At 47.7% G+C, this 12852-nt stretch overlaps 1 non-coding gene across 1 annotated transcript; it reads right to left on the bottom strand.

Annotated features, from left to right (window-relative positions):
* Positions 1 to 226: 226 nt before the first annotated feature.
* On the bottom strand, positions 227 to 364 carry LOC119924761. Its single transcript, XR_005449457.1, has one exon. It is a non-coding gene; the product is annotated as a small nucleolar RNA SNORA7 (small nucleolar RNA).
* Between the last annotated feature and the right edge of the window lie 12488 nt (positions 365 to 12852).

The following is a 12852-nucleotide window of genomic DNA, read 5'->3' as shown; positions in this document are numbered from 1 at the left end:
TTGTTGTCTTATGCTGTCGAGTTGTCTCTGACCCATAACGACGCCAGGGACACATCTCTCCCAGAATGCCCCACCTCCATCTGCAATCTTTCTGGTAGTGTATACATAGAGTTTCCTTGGTAAAGATACTGAAGTGGTTTACCACTGCCTCCTTCCACACAGTAAATTTGAATCTTCAGCCTTGATTCTCTCCTATGCCGCTGCTGCCCAGCACAGGTGAGTTTTGACTTGTAACAGATTGCCTTCCACTCGCTAGCCACTGCCCAAGCTAGGAATGGAATGGATATGCCTCTGCCTGACTTTCCCTCCTGTAGTCGAGGCTGGTAGAGTACTGGGAACTCTGCAGGTGTGATCCTGAGAGGGGCTCCTTCTCCTCCTCTACCTAATCTAGAGCTTAACATGGGTTCAGTTTGACCTGTGGGCACAGAGTATCCAGTGTAGAATGCTTCTGTCCCCTTCAGCTCCCTACCCAGAATAAGGACCTGCTTTAAACCTCAAAGCTCAGGAAAACTACCTGAATTTGGATCAGTCAACACTTCATCCAACAGCGGGCAACCAACCAATCAATCAGTGCTAATTATTGAACCCTTACTGTGTGCAGAGCACTGTAGTAAGCACTTGGGAGAGCACAATACAAAAGAATAAGTAGAGACCAACCCTAGCCACACAGAGTTTACAGACCAGAGGAGCTCACAGACTACACACTTGGTTCCCTGAAAGTAGGTGACCCCAGGTTAGACTATAATCTGTATGTGCATATCTTACTGTCACTACTCAAACAGCAATTTCCCGAAAACAAGGTTAGCAGATGGCAGAGGAACTGTTTTAAGGGCTGTAAACTCACTATGGACAGGGAACATGTCTACCAACTCCATTCAACCAATCAGTCAGTCATATTTATTGAGAGCTTACTGTGTACAGAGCACTGTTCTACGCATTTGGGAGTGTACAATAGAACAGAGTTGGTAGACACATCCCCTGCCTTGATTGGATTCTCCCTAGCACTCAGTACAGTGCTCTGCACAGAGTAAGTGCTCATTATACACTGATTGGGGGGCAAGGTAAAACAAAGCCTCATTCAATCTGAAGACTGGGAGTCCATTGCTGAGGACAGACCTGTCTAGCACACAACACATTGTCATCAAGAATGGAGTGGCTATCTTTGAACAAAAGCTTTATATGCAAGGAGATACAAGGAGACAAAAGAGAAAATAGCATCAGGTACTACTAATATTTAGTACAAAAATACACCAAAAGACAACTTTTTGTGTGCACAGTGTGGTGGGGACTGTCTCTTTTCAGCCACACACACAGGCATAGGTGAACTTCACAATCAATGTTGCCTTCTTCTAAGAGGAAGGAGCACTATGTTCGTGTGTGTGCATGTTTGTGCGTGTTTGCAAACATGTGTATTGACCACAGGAAGCCCAGAGGTTGCACAGAGAACCACACATCCTATTGCTGCCTCACCCCCAAGATCAGTCACTCCTCTGCCATCTCAACTGTAGGGCCTTGGTAAGCGAAGAGGAAGAGGAGGAGAAGGAGAAGGAAGGGGAAGTAGAGGGGAATCAAGAAGAGGCAGTGGAGGAGTGGGAGGAGCAGGAGGAGAAGAGAACCAGCCATCTCCAATCCAGCATCAGATAATGTTTAAACATAGATGGCTGCCTCCAAGCCCCTTCCTGATGCTCAGGGACAGATACTTAGGCTTTGATTATCACCTCTATGTAGATGATACCCAAATCTACATCACCAGTCCTGATCTCTCTCTGTCTCTGCAGTCTTACATTTCCTCCTGCCTTCAAGGCATTTCTACTTGGATGTCCTGCTATCACCTCAAACTTAATATGGCTAAAACTGAACTTCATATCTTCCCACCCAAACCCCGTCCTCCCGCTTACTTTCCTATACCTGTTTTAACGGTTCTACCATCCTTCTTGTCTCACAGGCCCATATTCTTGGCATTATCCTTGACTCCTCTCTCTCGTTCCACCTACATATTCAAGGCATCACTATGTCCTTTCATTCAATCGTATTTATGGAGCGCTTACTATGTGCAGAGCACTGTACTAAGCACTTAGTACAGTGTCTATGTACTGACTATGCCCTGTCAGTTCTACCTTCACAACATCATCACAATCCACCCCTTCCTCTCCATCCAAACTGCTACCACATTAATCAATCAATCGTATTTATTGAGCGCTTACTGTGTGCAGAGCACTGTACTAAGTGCTTGGGAAGTACAAGTTGGCAACATATAGAGACAGTCCCTACCCAACAGTGGGCTCACAATCTAGAAGGGGGAGACAGAGAACAAAACCAAACATATTAACAAAATAAAATCAATAGAATAGATATGTACAAGTAAAATAAATAAATAGAGTAATAAATATGTACAAACATATATACATATATACAGGTGCTGTGGGGAAGGGAAGGAGGTAAGACGGTTGGGATGGAGAGGGGGACGAGGGGGAGAGGAAGGAAGAGGCTCAGTCTGGGAAGGCCTCCTGGAGGAGGTGAGCTCTCAGTAGGGCCTTGAAGGGAGGAAGAGAGCTAGCTTGGCGGATGGGCAGAGGGAGGGCATTCCAGGCCAGGGGGATGACGTGGGCTGGGGGTCGATGGCGGGACAGGCGAGAACGAGGCCTAATGGTGAGGAGGTGAGTGATGGCAGAGGAGCGGAGGGTGCGGGCCGGGCTGTAGAAGGAGAGAAGGGAGGTGAGGTAGGAGGGGGCAAGGTGATGGAGAGCCTTGAAGCTGAGGGTGAGGAGTTTCTGCCTGATGCGCAGATTGATTGGTAGCCACTGGAGACTTTTGAGGAGGGGAGTAATATGCCCAGAGTGTTTCTGGACAAAGACAATCAAGGAAGCAGCATGAAGTATGGATTGAAGTGGGGAGAGACATGAGGATGGGAGATCAGAGAGAAGGCTGTTACAGTAGTCCAGATGGGATAGGATGAGAGCTTGAATGAGCAGGGTAGCGGTTTGGTTGGAGAGGAATGGGTAGATCTTGGCAATGTTGCGGAGCTGAGACCAGCAGGTTTTGGTGACGGCTTGGATGTGAGGGGTGAACGAGAGAGCGGAGTCGAGGATGACACCAAGGTTGCGGGCTTGTGTGACGGGAAGGATGGTAGTGCCGTCAACAGAGATGGGAAAATCAGGGAGAGGGCAGGGTTTGGGAGGGAAGACAAGGAGTTCAGTCTTGGACATGTTGAGTTTTAGGTGGCGGGCAGACATCCAGATGGAGATGTCCTGAAGGCAGGAGGAGATGCGAGCCTGGAGAGAGGGGGAGAGAGCAGGGGCAGAGATGTAGATCTGGGTGTCATCAGCATAGAGATGATAGTTGAAGCCATGGGAGAGAATGAGGTCACCAAGGGAGTGAGTGTAGATTGAGAACAGAAGGGGACCAAGCACTGAACCTTGGGGAACCCCCACAGTAAGAGGATGGGAGGGGGAGGAGGAGCCTGTAAAAGAGACTGAGAATGAACGACCGGAGAGATAAGAGGAGAACCAGGAGAGGACAGAGTCTGTGAAGCCAAGGTCAGATAGCGTGTTGAGGAGAAGGGGGTGGTCCACAGTGTCAAAGGCAGCTGAGAGGTCGAAGAGGATTAAGATAGAGTATGAGCCGTTAGATTTGGCAAACAGGAGGTCATTGGTGACCTTTGAGAGGACAGTTTCCGTGGAATGTAGGGGACGGAAGCCAGACTGGAGGGGGTCAAGGAGACAGTTGGTGTTGCGGAATTCGAGTCAGCGCATGTAGACAACTCATTCAAGGAGTTTGGAAAAGAATGGTAGGAGGGAGATGGGGTGATAACTAGAAGGTGAGGTGGGGTCAAGAGAGGGTTTTTTTAGGATGGGAGAGACATGGGCATGTTTGAAGGCAGAGGGGAAGGAACCAGTGGAGAGTGAGCAGTTGAAGATGGAAGTTAAGGAGGGGAGAAGGGATGGAGCGAGAGATTTCATGAGATGAGAGGGAATGGGGTCAGAAGCACAGGTGGCCAGAGTATCACTTGAGAGGAGGGAGGAGAGCTCCTCTGAGGATACTGCTGGGAAGGATGGGAGAGTAGCAGAGAGTGTTGAGAGCCGAGGGGTTGGAGAAGTGGGGGGAGTGACTTTGGGGAGGTCGGACCTGATGGATTTAATTTTGTTAATGAAGTATGAGGCCAGATCGTTGGGGGTGAGGGAAGGAGGAGGGGGAGGAACCGGGGGTCTGAGAAGGGGGTTGAATGTACGGAAGAGCTGGCGGGGGTGATGGGCATGGGTGTCAGTGAGGGAGGAGAAATAGTTTTGTCTGGCAGAAGAGAGGGCTGAGTTAAGGCAGGAAAGGATAAACTAGCTAGATTGTACTAGCCTCCTTACTGGCCTCCCTGCGTCCTGTCTCTCCCCACTCCAGTCCATACTCCCTTTTGCTTCCTGAATTATTTTCCTTCAAAAACATTCAGACCTTGTTTCTCCACTCCTCAAAAAATTCCAGTGGTTGCCCATCCATCTCCACATCAAACATAAACTCCTCATCATTGGTCTTAGAGCACTTAATCACCTTGCCCCGTCCTTCCTCACATCACTACTCTCCTACTAAACCCCAGCCCGCACATTTTGTTCCTCTAATACTAACCTTCTCACTGTACCTTCAAGCGCTTAGTACAGTGCTCTGCACACAGTAAGTGCTCAATAAATATGATTGAATGAATGAATGAATGTACCTCGATCACATCTCCTCACTGCCGAGCTCTTGCCCACATCCTATCTCTGCCCTGGAATCCCTTTCTCCTCATATCAGACAGGTAGTTGCTCTCTCCTACTTCAAAGCCTTATTGAAGGTACATCTCCTTCAAGAAACCTTCACTGACTAAGCCCTTCTCTCCTCTTCTCCCACTTCCTTCTGAGCTGCTCTTACTTGATCCTTCATTCATCCTCCCTCCCATCCCCACAGCACATATGTATATATCTGTTATTTATTTATCTATCCATTTATATTACTGTCTGTCTCCCCCTCTAGACTGTGAGCTTGTAGTGGGTAGGAATGTGTCTATTGTTATACTGTACTCTCCCAAGCACTTTAGTACAGTACTTTGCATAAAGTAAGTGTTCAATAAATACAATTGAATGAATGAATGAATGAATGAATGAATACAGAACTTCTCATCTTCTCACCCAAACCCTGTCTTCCCCCTGACCTTCCTATCAGTCTAGACAGCACCACCTCCTTCCTGTCTCACAAGCCCATGCCTTGGTGTTTTCCTTGACATTTCTCTCTCATTCAACCCACATATTCAATCCATCACTAAATCCTGTCAGTTCCACCTTCATAACATCGCTAAAATCCATAATAATAATAATGATGATGGCATTTATTAAGCACTTACTATGTGCAAAGCACTGTTCTAAGCACTGGGAGCTTACAAGGTGATCAGTTTGTCCCACGTGGGGCTCACAGTCTTAATCCCCGTTATACAGATTAGGTAACTGAGGCACAGAGAAATTGACTTGCCCAAAGTCACACAGCTGACAAGTGGCAGAGCCGGGATTTGAACCCATGACCTCTGACTCCAAAGCTCATGCTCTTTCCACTGAGCCACACTGCTTCTCCAAGCTGCTTCCATGCTTTCCTCTCCATTCAAACTACTACCACATTAATACAATCACTCATCCTATCCCACCCGGATTACTGCCTCAGTCTCCTTGCTGACCTCCCTGCCTCCTGTGTCTCCTAACTCCAGTCCAAACTTCACTCAACTGCCCAGATCATCTTTCTCTAGAAACTTTCAGGACATGTCATCCCCCTCTTCAAAAACCTCCAGTGGTTGCCTCTCCACCTCGGTATCAAACAAAAACTTCTCACCATTGGCTTTAAAGCACTCCACCAACTTGCCCGCTCCTTCCTCACCTCGCTACTCTCTTGCTACAATGCAGCTCGCACACTCCACTCCTCTGGTACTAACCTTCTCACTGTACCTCAGTCTCATCTATTTGACAGCTGACCTCTCACTCATGCCCTGCTTCTGGCCTGGAACACCCTCCCTTCTCAAATCCAACAGATAATTACTCTGCCCCTCTTCAAAGCTTTGTTGAAGGCACGTCTCCTCCAAGAGACCTTCCCTGACTAAGCCCCCCTTTCTTCTCCCATGCCCTTCTATGTTCCCCTGACTTGCTCCCTTTGTTCTTCCCCTGTCCTAGCCCCTCAGGACTTACGTACATATCTGTAATTTATTTATTTATATTAATGTCTGCCTCCCCCACTCTAGACTATAAGCTCACTTTGGGCAGAGAATGTGCCTATTTATTATTGTATTGTACCCTCCCAAGTGCTTAGTACAGTGCTCTGCACACAGTAAGCATTCAATTGATATGATTGAATGAATGTATATCTTCTTAAGGACCTTGATGCTCTCCCCAACCCCACAGCACTTATATATATCCTTATACTCTATGATTTCCCTACCTGCAATGTATTTGACCTATCATGTTTAGACTACTGTATCAAGTGCCTCTCTGGCCTCCCAACCTACAGGCTCCCTCACTTTAGTTCATCAGCCCTAGTACAGTGCTTGGCACATAGAAAGTGCTTAATAAATGCCATTATTATTATTATTCCACAATGTTGTATGGATCTTATTCCTGAAATATTACTATCACACATATTGCCACTCCTCAGAAGTCTCCAAAGGATCCTTATTTTCCTCCCCATCCAACAAAAATACTTTGTTTGTTTATGGTATTTGTAAAGCACTTACTATGAACTAGGCACTGCACTAAGTTCTGAGATGGAAACAAGCAAATCAAGTTGGACACAATCCCTGTCCCACATGAGGCTCATAGTCTTCATCCCATTTTACAGGTGAGGTAACTGAGACACAAAAAGTTAAGGGACTTATCCAAGATCAAATGGCAGACAAGTGGCGGAGCTGGGATTTGAACCTAGGCCATTCTTTATCCACTAGGCCAGGCTGCTCCTTAGATCAGCATCAAGACTCTCCACTTGCCCATCTCCATCTTGCATATCTGTTCTCATCACCTGCTATTCCCTGCAGTCTTCGCTCCTCCCAAGCCCACTTCCTGGCTATACCTTGCTCTCCTCTTGCCCACATCTGACAATTTCTCATGCCAATCCCAGGGCCTGGAGCTTCCTTTCCCCACATATACACTGGGGCTCTAAGAATTCACTCACAGTAGAACTGGCTCCATTCGCTTCAGGCAATTCAGCTTCATATCCAGGAATCATTCTATAAGTGAAAACTTTGGTATGAGCACTTTCTACACCATCCATGCCTGCTTGGGGGTGTCCATCAAGAATTTCTCATGTATCCCAGAAGAGGAGGAAGTGCTGATCCCAGGGAATGAAGTCTTCGATGTTTCAGCTGAGAAAGGGAACAGGGTTTTCAGCCTGAAGAGGACAAAGAAGCTTTCGCCTGTTTCAACTGTGCCCTCCTGGGAAGTGAGTTGTGGGAGTGGTTAATCCCAGTGAACTCTCTGTGACCACAGCTCTCTCCACTTCCAAATCACCCAAAAAATCACCCCATCCTGGAGGCCTTCCCTGAGTAATCCCCCTAACTCAGCTCTTATCATTCCATCAGCCACCTCCCACTCAATCAGTGGTATTTTTGAGCTCTTACAGTACAGGCAGGGCACTGTACTAAGTGCTTGGGAGAATGCAGTGCAATAGAGTTGGTGGATACCTTCCCTGCCTACAAGGAATTTACAGACCAGAGGGAAAGGCAAACACTAATATCAATTATAGAGTGCAAGGGTGAGATGAACATAAATAATAATAATAATGGCATTTATTAAGCACTTACTATGTGCAAAGCACTGTTCTAAGCACTGGGGAGGATACAAGGTGATCAGGTTGTCCCACAGGGGGCTCACAGTCAATCCTCATTTTACAGATGAGGGAACTGAGGCACAGAGAAGTGAATTGACTTACCCAAAGTCACACAGCTGACAATTGGTGGAGCTGGGATTTGAACCCGTGACCTCTGACTCCAAAGCCCGGGCTCTTTCCACTGAGCCATGCTGCTTCTGATCCAAGTGCATAAGTGATGCAGAAGAGAAGGAGGATAGGGGAAGGAAAAGCTTAAACTGGGAAGGCTTCTTGGAGAAGATGTGATTTTAGTTGGGCTTTGAAGGTGAGAAGAGCTGTGGCCCCTTAGATGTGAGAAGAGAGGGGAATCATAGCAAATCATTTGTTTATTCATGTTTGATTACTTTTGTTATCAGAATTGCCAATATCCTTACTCCTGTTCCATGTGTGTATGTGTGTGTACAAACTGTGTCTTCCCTATGCCCCCATTCCATTGTGAATGCCCAAGGGCAGGGACTGTTTGACTTTGACTTTTACAGCACTCACCTGGCACCCAGTACAGGTTGTTGCACATAGTAGCTGCTCAGCAGACACTGATGACTGGCTGTGGAAAAGGGCTTGGGCTATGGGGGTGGGGGCCGAAGATTGTGGACCGGGAAAGACTACAGCTGTGTCCATCAGGAACACAGCCTCCACCAGGGGCTGGGGGAGTTGGGGCAAATGGGGTGTTGCTGTAGTGTTTGGGGGTGGGGAGTGCCAGAGTAGGGAAGCTCCCCAAAGCAGACAGGGGTGGACTGATCTTCTATTCTCTTTGTGTTTCAGATAAGAAAAATGCCACTTGCAATCAGGTGAGGGGCCACCTTGTGTCCCATTCCCGCCCCTGGCTGCAGGCCTCAGGACCTGGTTACCCTGCTGGCTGAGACAGTCACCTCTCTGCTCTGCCCCTCCCTCTGCTTCCTTTCCCTGGGGCTGGGTGTGGGAGGGGGTCCCCAGGGTCATGGCCAGAGACTGTCCAGGCCATGCCTGTCCTTGGAACTCTTTGGCCTCATGAATCTGGGCAATGGTTGGTGGTTTGGGGGCTCCAGGGGCTGGGGCAAGTATCCCTCCCTTCCAAGATCTGTTATTTCCAGATTTAGAGAGGACCCACTATGGGGCAGGCTAGGGAGAGGCTCCTCTTTTGAGCCTATTTCCCTTGAGGGTGCTGGAGTAATTCCCTTTCTCCGACTTTCTCCACAGCTCATCAAGCGATGTCGTGCCCAGCCGTCTGAACCTGCTGCTTCTCTCCGGTCTCATCCTGCTCCTTGGCTCTGGGATGGACCTCCCGGTCCCCATTATGTGTTAGACCAAGGCCACTCAGCCCAGGCACGCTCATGCCAGCAATCAGCGACCAGGACAGCTCACCTCCATGTGGCACCTACCTACTCCCTCCCTGCCCCCTCTGTCTCCATGCCATCTCTCTGCCTGCACCCCTTCCACCTCCATCTCCCTTACTGGCCACCGAGTCCCATGTCATGCTCACAATCTAAGTAGGAGGGAGAACAAGTTTTGAACTTGATGAGAAAAGTGATGCACAGAAAAGTTAATTGAGTTACCCAAGGTTATACAGCAGGCAAGTGGCAGAGGAGGATTAGAACCCAGGTCCTGTGACTCCTAAGGTTGAATTATTTTCACCCTTCACCAGCCATATGTTCTACTCCCCTCCCCTCCACCAATAAACCACTCTGCATTACTGTCCATGTCCTTAGATGGATAAATGCAATCCTTTTTCCAGACAAACACAGCTATATTTTACTGTTCTGGTATTCCTGCCTGTTTATCGGTCTGAGGTTCCCTGCCCATCCCCTCCCCTTCATTCTTTTCTCCTCCCATAAACTTCAACTCCTCTCCATGCTCCCCACCCCTCTCCCAGCAAGCAAGGATGAAAGTGGGTAGTGGTAAGCAGTCCTAGTGGAGGGTGCAGAGCATATTTCTGGGTTCATTGTGACTCTGAAGCCTTAGAAGTAGAGGGGATTGGTGGGGAAAGTGGGGAGTAGTAGTCAGTGGGAAAAGCACCTGAAACAGCTTTCCTGTAGATGTGCCCCAGCTGGAAGGAGATGGGTTGATGGAGGGAACCAGATGGGAGAGAAGACACCTTTGGCCATATCTCAGACCCACAACTGAATCCTATCACTGCCTTGAGCAGTTCCCTGGAGCTGATGAAGAAGTGGAGGCATTGGGGTAGAGGAAGCTGTGGAGCCAGAGCCCCTTCTCAGAGGAGTGCAGAGGGAATAGGGGTGCCCCATGACCTGTTGGGAGACCTGGGCTCCTTGCTCTGCCTCCTCCCTAGTGATCACCAGCCCAGGCTTGATGTACAGGCCAGACAGAACAGTTTTGCTAGGAGCTGGAGGGCATGCTCATCTGGAAATGAGCATGGCAATGTGCTCTGGGATGTAGGTTTTCTCCAGGTCTATCATCTCCATGGACCAAATTCCCCATCACTACCTTCTTGGGGTTAGTGGACAGGGACAGAAAGCAGGGCCAGAATCCCCCATCTCTCCTCTTCCTCCTCACCCTCCTTCTCTGCCACCTAATCAAGAGCTCTGCACGGGTTCAGTTTGACCTGTGGGCACAGAGTCCCCAGTGTATAGCATGCCCCTGTCCCCTTTGGCTCCCTGCACGGAATAAAGACCTACTTTAAATCTGAAAGCTCAGTAAAACTACCTGAATTCGGAGCAGTCAACACTTCACCCAGCAGCAAGCAATCAATTAGTCAAATAATCAATGCTATTAATTTAGCACTTACTGTGTTCAGAGAAGTGTATTAAGCACTTGGGACAGTATGATACAAAAGAATAAATGTAGACCATCCCTGCCAATGCAGGGTTTATAGACTAGAAGAGCTCACAGACTAAGCACACACTCGGTTTCTGAGAGTAGGTAAACCCAAGTTAGACTATACTCTGTGTTTGTATGTCCTGTGGTCCCTACCCAAGCAGCTGATGTGTGGAAAGCTGAAATTGGGAAAGAGAAAGCAAGGATGGCATAGGGCAGAGGAACTGGTTTAAGGATTATAAACTCATTGTGGCAAGGAAGCTGTCTATTAACTCTGTTCAATGAATCAATCATTCTAAACGTTTGGGACAGTACACTATAAACAGAGTTGGTAGACTTATCCCCTGCCTTATATTGGATTCTTCCAAGCGCTTAGTACAGTGCTCTGCACACAATAAGTGCTCATTTAATACACTGATTGGAGGACATGGTAAAACAAAGCCTCATTCAAGAAGAAAACTGGGAATCCATTGCTGAGAACAGACCTGCTAGCACACTGCACGCTGCCATAAAAAAAGGGAGTGGCTCTCTTTAAACAAAAGTTTTGTATGCAAAGTGATACAAGGAGACAAAAGAGAAATTAACATCAAAGTACAAAATTACACCTAAGGACAACTGTTTTGTGTGCACAGTGTGGCCAGAACTGTGCCATTTCAGCTGCATACATACTCATAGGCAAGCTTCACAGTCAGCAGTGCCTTCCTCTAATAGGAAGATCAACTTTACTTGCGTCTGTGTTTGCAGGTGTGTGCAAATGTGTGAATGCAGGCTGCTCAGAGGTTGCACAAAGAATCCCACATCCTATTACTGCCTCGTCCCAAGGTCATTCACTCCTCTGCCTTCTAATAATAATAATTATTATTATGGTATCTGCTACTTAGCTGTGTGATTTTAGGCAAATCACTTAATTTCTCTGTGCCTCAGTTACCTCATCTGTAATATGGGGATTAAGACTGTAAACCCCACGTGGGACAACCTGATGACCTTGTATCTGTCCCAGCGCTTAGAAGAGTGCTTGGCATATAGTAAGTGCTTAACAAATACTATTACTATTGTTATTATTATTAAGTGCTTACTACATGCCAGGCACTGTTCTAAGCACTGGGGTAGATTCAAGGTAATCAGATTGTCCCACTTGGGGCTCACAGTCAAACCCCATTTTACAGATGAGGTAACTGAGGCACAGAGAAGTTATGTGGCTTGCCCAAGGTCACACAGCAGACAAGTGGCAGAGCTGGGATTAGAACCCATGTCCTCTGATTCCCAAGCCAGTGCTCTTTTTTTATGGTATTTGTTAAGTGCTTACTATATGCTGAGCACTGTTCTAAGCTCTGGGGTAGATACAAGGTAATCAGGTTGCCTCATGTGGGGCTCACAGTCTTAATCCCCGTTTAACAGATGAGATAACTGAGGCACAGGGAAGTTAAGTGACTTACCCAAAGTCACATAGCTGACAAGTGGTGCAGGTGGGATTAGAACCAAAGACCTCTGGCTCCCAAGCCCGTGCTCTTTCCACTAAGCCACGCTGCTTATCATTAAGCCACACAGCTCCTCAGCCATGGGGTCTTGATAAGCAAAAGGGAAGAGGAGAATGAAGAAGAAGAGGAGGAAGGGGAGGAGTGGGAGAAGGAGGAAGAGAAGGAGGAAGTAGAGGGAGAGAAAGGAGAGGCAGTGGAGGAGGAGCAGAAGAGACCCAGCCACCTTCAATCCAACACTAAATAATATTTAAATATAGGTGGCTGCCTCCAAACGCCTCCCAGATGGTAATGAATGCATCCCCTTGGGTCTGGTGGGAATCAGAGTGCCCTTGGCAGTGTCCTCCCAGGGCTGGGACCTGAGGTCCACTCTGCCAGCCGAGGAGGACAGTTTGTCTCATCAGCAGGGTCAGTAATATATATATTATATTATATTATATATTATATATTCTATACATATACTTGGTGTATGGTCACTTTTAAGTGCTTAGTATGTGCCAGACACTGATCTAAGCACTGGGTTATATACAAGATAACCAGGTTGGACATAGTCACTGTCCCACGTGGGACTCACGCTTTTAATCCCCATTCTCCAGATAAGGTAACTGAGGCTGAGAGGAGTGAAGTCATTTGCCCACAGTCTCTTTCTTCCAAGAGAATTGAACCGGCTTCCCCAGAGAGAGGTCTGGCAGTCTGAGAGCCCTGCCGGCCCCTCTTCCCACCATCAGGCCCACCGCAGGGGCCTGACATTTGCCCATGAGCCTGACGG

The sequence above is a fragment of the Tachyglossus aculeatus genome, chromosome 2 (assembly GCF_015852505.1).
Source record: "Tachyglossus aculeatus isolate mTacAcu1 chromosome 2, mTacAcu1.pri, whole genome shotgun sequence".
NCBI lineage: Eukaryota > Metazoa > Chordata > Mammalia > Monotremata > Tachyglossidae > Tachyglossus > Tachyglossus aculeatus.
This window is presented reverse-complemented; position numbering and strand designations above follow the sequence as displayed.